Source organism: Primulina huaijiensis, chromosome 11 (assembly GCF_012295235.1).
Source record: "Primulina huaijiensis isolate GDHJ02 chromosome 11, ASM1229523v2, whole genome shotgun sequence".
NCBI classification, from domain to species: domain Eukaryota; kingdom Viridiplantae; phylum Streptophyta; class Magnoliopsida; order Lamiales; family Gesneriaceae; genus Primulina; species Primulina huaijiensis.
The window spans coordinates 3441024-3451494 of NC_133316.1; positions in this window are offsets into that span (position 1 = coordinate 3441024).

Consider the following 10471-nt stretch of genomic DNA (forward strand, 5'->3'; position numbering starts at 1 on the left):
AATTTGTCTTACTGTAGGTCGATGGTGGGAGGTGTTGCGGGAAGTGTTGGACAATATTTGGGGCAACATCTGGCTCGACTTTCGATTCATGCGGTCATCCCTGAGTTTAAAACAGTAGGGTCTGATATGTCTAGGCTTAAAACAGTAATGACATACATACCAGCGTTTTCTTTTCTTAGGAATGGGTGCAGCAGGTTGTCCTTTCAATGGATAGCTTTTGATTGGTGACTTGGATTGTGGTTGTGGAGATGTATCCGCCTTTTCTTTCACAAAGACAGTCGACTTGGAAGCTTCACCAATTTCAAACACACGGTCTTTGAGGCATAAGCCTTTCTTGTCATCCCTTCCCATCAAAAGTTTTGATTCAAGCTTGGATGTGCTCGTATTGAACTTGAACAAGGTTTCAGTTGCCTTTTGAAGCTCATCCTTGGTCTTGCCTAGTTCCAAGTCTTTTTCGCTCAGGATTACTTCAAGTTTGGCAACCATAGCTTCAAGTTCGGTGTTTTCCTTTATGAGAGTTGAGTTAAGCTTGTTTCTTTTAGTCCAATCGGCATACAACTCCCCATAGAGTTTTTTCACTCTCAAGAGTGATTTCTTCACAATCAGCTTCCATATCATCTTTACTTAAATTTCCAGAAGACGTGGATTTTAAGCATACTGGTTTTGAGTACGTGTTGCGTCCAGGAGAGGCAACACTTAGGGCAACACCTAAAGGGTTCACTTGTAGCCATCGCTTTTCTGTCAATAATGCAGTCAGGGAGGTATGATTATCTTCATCAGTATATTTATCCTCATCATCAGATTCTTCATTGCTTAGAGAGACATTCACTACACCAAAAATGGGTTTTCGCAGCGCGCAAATTCGCTTTTCGCGGCGCACATTGCACGCTGCAAAGTTGAAAGCTGTTGAAAGTTCAAAATTATCCGCGACGTGCATAAGTACGCCGTTAATACAAACTATTATTCGCGGCGCGCCTACGCAAGCTGTTGATAGTCATAGCATAACCATCGCTAATTAGCGACGGTTTAAAATTCCGTCGCTAATATTAGCGACAGATTTTATTTTAATTCCGTCGCTAAGTAGCGACGGCATATTTTAAAATACCGTCGCTATGTTGCGACAGTGTTTCAAAAATTACATCGCTAATTAGCGACCGAATTAAAATAAAATCCGTCGCTAATCTTGTTATTACAATAAAAAAAAATTACGTTTATAATTTAATAAATCTTAAAAAAACATACCTTATAATAACAATATTCATCTTAACTAACACTTAAAAATTGAAACAGAAAAAAGTACCTTAAATCGAAATTTAAAAAAAAATTGAAACAAAAAAACGTACCTTAAATCGAAATTTAAATTGCTTGAGAGAGAGAAATTTTAAGTGTTAAGTGAGAAATTTTAAGTGTTATGAAGTGTTGTGGTAGAATGTGGGGGTGACTGGTGGTATTTAAAGACAATTTGCGACGGTTCCGGTTTTACCGTCGCTTTTAGCAACGGTTTTATATTAAACCGTCGCTAATAGCGACCGTTGTTTATTGGTCGCTAATAGCGACGTACTGAGCCCGTCGCTATTAGCGACGGTTCAAATATAACCGTCGCTAATTTGAATTTTGCGACGGTTATATTAAACCGTCGCTAATGTTAGCGACAGGTTTACTAAAACTGTCGCAAATATAGCGACGGTTTGAAAGAAACCGTCGCTAATATAAATATTGCGTCGTTTTTAAAAAAACCGTCGCTAAATATTAACGGCGCACATTTTCATGCACGCTGTCGTTTATATAATTTTTTAACGGCACACATAAGCGCACGCTGCGGATATTACTTATCCGCGGCGTGCTTTAAAAGCACGCCGCGGATAAGTAATATTCGCAGCGTGCTTTTTAAGCACGCCGTTAATACTTTGAAGTGCAATAATATCAACAGCGCACATATGAGTGCACGTCGTTAAAAGTAATATTCGCAGCGTGCTTTTAATGCACGCCGTTGATGACGTGCTGCGGAAAATCATTTTTCTTGTAGTGATTGTAGCCTTTATTCTTTCGTAGCCTGTTAGCACATTCATTGGCATAGTGGCCAAAGCCTTTGCATTCTCTACACTGCACCGAATCATGCTTCTTTGAATTCTTGGTTGAAATTGTTGCTTGACGGGAAACTTTTGTGGCCTTTCAGGTGCTGGAAGACTTGGAAATCTAGAGGGTTGTGCATCCTTCTTCTTATCCCTGATTCTCTTCAAGTAATCCCTGAATTTTTTTGTCACATAGGCGTTTGAGTCCTCACAAAGGTCTGATTCATTAACTTCTTGGGATATTTGAAGAAGATCATTAGAGGAGTCATTTGAGACTTGGAATGCCATTGTTTTTCCTTTATCCTTCTTCTGTATGTCCATATTCATCTCAAATGTGCGTAGTGAGCTGATTAGATCTTCCAGAGCCATCTGAGAAGTGTCCTTAGCCTCGTCTATTGCACAGATTTTTACGTTGAATCTTTCGGACAAAGAGCGAAGAACCTTGCTAACTAGTCGTTCATTAGAGATGGAGTCTCCAAGACTAAATGCCTCATTAGCAATTTCCCGTAGGCGACGATCATAATCCAGTATATTCTTAGATTCTTCCATCTTCATCATCTCGAATTTGGAAGTAAGCATCCTTAGTCTAGTTCTTCGCACACTCTCAGAACCTTCATAGTATCTTTGGACGATATCCCATGCATCCTTAGCAGAAACACAATTGGTAATCAAACTGAACATATTCATATCAACTGAAGAAAAAAACTCACTCAATTCCTTCGAGTTGTAATTAGAAGTCTGCACTTCATCAGTAGTCCAGTTACTTTCCGGTTTTAACAGACTTTCACCATCTTCGTCCAGTCTCTTTGGGAAAGTCCAACCGCTTATAACTTGTTGACATGCTTTCTCATCTATGGATTTTATATAGAACCTGATTTTGACCTTACATAGACTGTAATTGGTTCCATCTAAGACTGGAGGTCGAAGTGCTGTGTTTGCAAGTGATGTATCTATTTAATTAATTCTGTCAAACAAAACAAAAACAAGAATCAGCACTTAGTATATCAAGAGAAGGCTCTGATACCACTTGTTAGGAATATTGCTTGACATATAGGAGTAAATATATCAGTAGTAGAGTAAGATAGTAAATTTGTGTTTTATCATAATTAAGTGTTGTGTCAAATGTTATAACATTTAAAACAACATGCAGCGGAATGTTAAGTTTTGTAACACAAATTAACTTTAAATAAATACGATGAACAAGATTAAATTTGCACAAGTATTCGGTGCGTCAAGGCAAAAATTAATTACTAGAAAACTAAATTGTTTACAAAAACAAATCACTAGTGATCTTAATTAAAATCAATTTCCTCAACACTTTGAGAAACAAATGCTTTCTAAAAACAAATAATAAAAAAAACATAAACAAGAAAACAAAAACATGAGCCAAAAACTGGAGCAACAAAAACGATCTTCAGCCAGCTTCGTCACGGATGTTGTCTGCAGCTGTCTCCAACACTCAAGGCAACACGCATTATCTGCACTCTTCAAAACAGCACGTCCTTTGAAGAATTATATCTCTGAACTTCCACGGCGTGCACAAGTGCGTGTATATGTATGTATGATTCGTGAGGAAGGGAGCCGTCCCAATGTCCTTGGTCTCTTATTTATAGATATAGACTTTATCTCCATAAGGAAACCTATTTCAATAGGAAAGTAAGAGTTTTATTAGAAATAAACTCTTTTTAAACATTAATACCATATTTCATTAAATCATTATCATAAATATCATATCTAGAATCTATTTACATAATTATCTCATTATCTTATAAAAGAAAAATCATATTAAATATTATACTCAATCAAATCAACAAAGAAAAAATAATATTAGAAAAATTATTTAAAATATCAATTAAATTCAGTAAAATATATTTTCCTTCAATTTAAAAATTATCTTAACATCCCAAGTGTGATGTAAATTTCATTTCGTTTCCTCAATAGTTATTTCAACATCTTTCTTTCTTTTTTTTTCACATTTTTCTCAAGTAAATTCTATATATAGAATAAATCACCTTTTAATTTATTTATCTATCATTTTAGATGTTACGACCGAAAATTAAATCAAAATTTTGAAAATTTCGGTATATTGATTTTTTCGATATTTTTTTGGTATGGTATTTCGGTATTTCGATATTTCGGTATATTTTCCCAGCCCTAAGTTGGACAATGTAGAATATTCAACTCTTTTTCTTGCCAAGAGGTTTCGTGATGACTTCTTTCTACACATTAACTTAATATGAGCCATGCCACATTTTCTACGTCCGGTGGCTATGAAACCCCAAAAAAAATGGTATGTTTACGATTATAACTTGAACGATTAGGGAATAATAACAACTCATCAGATATTAAAACTATTTAATATTACGTGAAAATTAAATTACAACAATTATGAATATTTTAACCTTTTTCTATTAAAAACTATATAAAATGAGGGGTTAAATGTATTTATACAAATTAAGTAGTTAAACTATATAAATTAAGTTGTTCAAGTGGATTATATGAAGCAATATTAATTTACTGTAATGATAAATATAAAAAAAATGTAAACGTGCTCCAACATAAATTACCAGAAAATAAGAAAAAATACTCATAACATATTTTAATTCAATCAAGTTTAAAAAAGAAAATGACAAGAGTTGGTATTTGAAACTGATTAATAATTGAGTAAATACTAAACGTTCGAGCAATTTAAATTACTAATGAATTAACCAAAACTCATATTTCATCTTGTTCCACAATCTCAACTTTGGAATTAATTGATACAACTTTGTAAGTATTTCAAAATTGTGATTGCATCAATATCAAGTTAGGCTCAATTGATAATTTCGTGGGAATGGGTATTGAAAATTAACCAAATAAAAAAAAAGAGTGATTTTGATAATACATTGGTTGGACAATTTATCTTAACATCTTTCACTATTTTTTTTCACATTTTTCTCTAGTAAATTCTATATATAGAATAAATCACCTTTTAATTTATTTATCTATCATTTTAGATGTTACGACCGAAAACTAAATCAAAATTTCGAAATCTTTCTTTTGTAAAAACTTGTGAACTGTCCATTTAATTGAAAAATAAATATAATATATATTGATACCCCTGTAAGAGTCCGGGTCATGGATGACCCGAGATATCATATGGATTCCCAAATCAGGGTCAATCTGCAGGGTGGATTCTTCTGAAGCCGGGCCGGTGCAAGCCCGGGCTCTGCTCCCCGGGCAACCAGACGCCCGAGCTCTTGTATAAATCTCCAGGGAGGAATTCTACCTGAGAACCTCGAAAAACGTGCTGCACTTGAGTATATTGATTTGGGCAATCTTATCTGTCAGAGCAACTTGACTTTGGCGTGTCATATAAGTCATCAGAAGGTATGGACGGCCGACTTGACATATTTAGTAGGTAGGCGCGGGAAACGAGGTACCTACCTCATTTTCTCCTATAAATAGCAGGTATCCTTCTCATTTACTGATTTCTAAAATCCTTGAACTCTCCAAGCACTTACATATATTCTCTCATATATTTGCTTGTGTTCATATTCAACCTACTGACTTAAGAATCGGAGTGGCCACGCCGGACATCCCTCCGACGCCCATTCACGAGTTACTTTCTTGCTTGCAGATGTTAATCTAAGCCATTATCTTCACTCAATTTCCCAAACATTATAAATTGTTAATTTGATCCGTTGGAGCTCCTTACCCGGCTCATCCATTTCAGCGAGATCACATCATTGGCGCCGTCTGTGGGAACTTGAGCTCAAGACGTAGATATGGTTTCCATTCAAAAGTAAGTCTGATCTTGCTCGGAACCTCAGTAAGCCAAACTCTGCTTGGCAAACATACAAGTCCGACCAGCTCGGCATTCAGATCTTATGAGGATTTTATATGGGCTCAAAGCACATCAGTATCACGGATGGGTATCGAAGAGTATTTGCTATGCCCTCAATAGCAAGCAGCTATATTAGTCACCTAATTTAGCTCAACCAGAGGAGTTTCACTCTACCGAAAATGAATTCGGATTCAGTATTTCCAGGTTAGTGATTCGGTTTTTAATAAAACTAATACAACAGGTGAAACAAAATCTTTTAAGTCCGGGAGATACGAGGCCCCTACGCATTATCTCATGTCCGAGAGGTACAAGGTTCCGGCACATTCTCTTAAGTCCGGGAGGTACAAGGTACCGGCACATTCTCTTAAGCCCAGAGTTCTCAAACGTGGCTCGGGGCTCCGCACCTCGACCATTCCCAAATCCCGGGACACGTTCCCCGGCCCAAGGCTCCGTACCTTGGTTATTTAAAAGCCCAGGGGTTCTCAAACCTTGCTCGGGGCTCCGCACCTCGACCATTCCAAGTCCCGGGACATGTTACCCGGCCCAAGGCTCCGCACCTTGGTTATTTATAAGCCCAGGGTTCTCAAACCTGGCTCGGGGCTCCGCACCTCGACCACTCCCAAGTCCCGGGACATGTTCCCCGGCCCAAGGCTTCGCACCTTGGTTATTTATAAGCTCAGGGTTCTCAAACCTGGCTCGCGGCTCCGCACCTCGACCATTCCCAAGTCCCGGGACATGTTCCCCTGCCCAAGGCTCCGCACCTTGGTTATTTATAAGCCCTGGGTTCTCAAACCCGGCTCGGCGCGCCGCACCTCCTCCATTCCCAAGTCCCAGGACATGGTCCCCGGCCCAAGGCTTCGCACCTTGGTTATTTATAAGCCCAGGGTTCTCAAACCTGGCTCTGGGCTCTGCACCTCGACCATTCCCAAGTCCCGGCACATGTTCCCCGGCCCAACGCTCCGCACCTTGGTTATTTATAAGCCCAGGGTTTTCAAACCTGGCTTGGGGCTCCGCACCTCGACCAGTCCCAAGTCTCGGGACATGTTCCCCAGCCCAAAGCTCCGCACCTTGGTTATTTATAAGCCCAGGGTTCTCAAACCCTGCTCGGGGCTCCGCACCTCGACCATTCCCAAGTCCCGGGACATGTTCCCCTGCCCAAGGCTCCGCACCTTGGTTATTTATAAGTCCAGGGATCCGTACCCTGGCTCGGGGCTCCGTACCTCGACCATTCATGTAGGCCAGGGCTCCGCACCCTGGTTATCTATAAGCCTAGGGTTCTCAAACCCTGCTCGGGGCTCCGCACCTCGACCATTCCCAAGTCCCGGGACATGTTCCCGGCCCAAGGCTCCGCCCCTTGGTTATTTATAAGCCCAGGGTTTTCAAACCTGGCTTGGGGCTCCGCACCTCGACCAGTCCCAAGTCTCGGGACATGTTCCCCAGCCCAAAGCTCCGCACCTTGGTTATTTATAAGGCCAGGGCTCCGTACCTCGACCATTCATGAAGTCCAGGGCTCCGCACCCTGGTTATCTATTAAGTCCAGGGATCCGTACCTTGGCTCGAGGCTCCATACCTCGACCATTTTGAGCCCGGGAGACACGAGGCCTCGATATCTTATCTCAAGTCCATGAGACACGAGACTCCGGCTCCTCATCCCATCTCTGGGAGACATGAAGCGCCCGATGCTTTTATAAAACCAGATTGATCATCTCTTTGGGAATCCAAGCATGACTAATCGGGGCAGCGAGTATGACTCTTGCCCGACTATTTAAGGGATGTGTGATGATACCCCTCTAAGAGCCCGGGTCATGGATGACCCGAGATATCAGATGGATTCTCAAATCAGGGTTAATCTGCAGAGTGGATTCTTCTGAAGCCGGGCCGGTGCAAGCCCGGGCTGTACTCCCCGGGCAACCAGACACCCGAGCTCTTGTATAAATCTCCAGGGAGGAATTCTACCTGGGAACCTCGAAAAGCGTGCTGCACTTGAGTATATTGATATGGACAATCTTATCTGTCAGAGCAACTTGACTTTGGCGTGTCATATAAGTCATCAGGAGGTATGGGCAGCCGACTTGACATATTTATTAGGTAGGCGCGGGAAACGAGGTACCTACCCCATTTTCTCCTACAAATAGCAGGTATCCTCCTCATTTACTGATTTCTAAAATCCTTGAACTCTCCAAGCACTTTCATATATCCTCTCATATATTTGCTTGTGTTCATATTCAACCTACTGACTTAAGAATCGGAGTGGCCACGCCGGACATCCCTCCGGCGCCCATTCACGAGTTACTTTCTTCCTTGCAGGTGTTAATCTAAGCCATTATCTTCACTCAAATTCCCAAACATTATAAATTGTTGATTTGATCCGTTGGAGCTCCTTACCCGGCTCATCCATTTCAGCGAGATCACTTCATATATCAAAACAAAAAATAATATTATTTAGGAAAAAGTACAATTTTAGTCATGTAAATTGGCATATATTTGGTTTTAGTTTTGTTACTTGTCAAAATTCGATTTTTATCCAATAACTTGGTTTTTTTATTTTGTTTTGGCCCTTTTTTTGCCTGAAACTAATAAATTCACAAGAAATTTTTTATTTGACACTGATACTCTTCTACATCATTCATATGACAAGAATAAAATGTATACGAAATATGAAATAAAAAAATGATTTGGGAAAATAGTACTTTTACATTTAATGAATTAAAGCTTTTTTCCTTCTGATAAGATGAATTTTAATTTGAGTAATATGAACTGAATTCTAGTCACATATGTGAAAATCAGTACCAAATAAATCATATTAAATGTATTTAGTGGTTTCAGACAAACAAGAGGGACCAAAACAAAAAACAAATATCAAAGTTATTGAATGAAAATCAAACTTTAACGAGTTACAAGGTCAAAAAGAATGATCCACAAATATCAGTATGTGTTAGTTATAAGATGTCTGAGGTCATGTTGACTTCAAATCTCCTTTTGTTGGTTTGTTTTCTCTTTATACAATTAACATAATTATTAAAATATGTGTAATCTATAGGTCCAAGTACCAAATAAATCATATTAAATGTATTTAGTGGTTTCAGACAAACAAGAGGGACCAAAACAAAAAACAAATATCAAAGTTATTGAATGAAAATCAAACTTTAACGAGTTACAAGGTCAAAAGGAATGATCCACACATATCAGTATGTATGAGTTATAAGATGTCTAAGGTCATGTTGACTTCAAATCTCTTTTTGTTGATTTGTTTTCTCTTTATACAATTAACATAATTATTAAAATATATGTAATCTATAGGTCCAAGAATTTCGTCTGACACAATTCTCCTTCTTCTTTTTTCAGAGATATGGACTCAATCTCTTTTGTCATAACGCAACTAAATAATCACTAGTTAATTCTCTTTTAGTGCCTTTACTTGTTTGCTATGATTAATTAAATGAAGCAATAATATTCAAAGAATAAAAATTATCATATCATAGTAAAGAACCAGAATTAACTAATTTTGAATCATGAAAAATATTGAATATTCCATTTCCAATGAACAAGAATAATCTAATTGGTCCAAAGCAAAAATAGAAATCAAATTTCATCTAAAAAACGGTACAAAAAATGTTCTAAAAAGGTCCAAAAATATTTCAGTCTTTAACAATAATCAAAATTTCCCCATTGGCTCAACTTCAACTTTGTTGTTGTGACCAATGTAGATGAATCTTTCAGCATTACTTGGTTTTCAGCAATCCAAGCAACTAGACACGCTGATGTGATTTGTTGCACCAAAATCTATCCACCACGTGTGCATAAACACTGAAGTTCAATCAACCTCAGAACAAACCTAATTAAGAAGAATACCTTTATTATCACGCTAAACATGATAATTTGTGTGTTTCCCGTTTATATATCCATAACTGCTACAGAAGAAACAACCAGTACTTGAGAATTAATAGGAGAGTTGAATTTTGAATTATATTCCACCAGAGACATATCCAAAGTTTGATTGAAATTTTCGAACTCACTCAACTTCTGTAATCTCACTTCAGTTGGGTAGTACTGTTTCAAGAATACCTCTCGGAACTGCTGCCATGTGATTGGTCCAACTGCTGTCATAGCTCGTGATACTGTCTCCCACCATTTGGTTGTTTTTTCTTCTAAAAATGGTTTCACCATATCCATCTTGAACTCGTTGGGAATCTCGAGTAGATGGAGTTGGGTCTCGATATTTTTTTATCCAATTTTGGGCAACTTTAGTGTCCAGGTCTCATTTGAATGTTTGATCTCGATTCTTTCGGAGAGACTCATAGTGGTACTGGACCCCATTTGCTGGAGGTCCAATGGAGGTGGCGGATTGCCATTGACATTTTTGTTTCCTAACCCTTGGATTGTGGTGGCAACAATGGTTGCTATGACCATTAAGTCAACTTGACTTAGGCCCAATGCTAGTGGTGGTGGTGGAGGTGGATTCCCTTCATTGTCGTTGTTACTCCGGTCGTTGTTGCAATTTCCATAGCGTGGGTTGCAGTTGTTTCGTACTAGTCTTCAATCCATGTCATACAAGTGTACAAGTTTTTAAGAT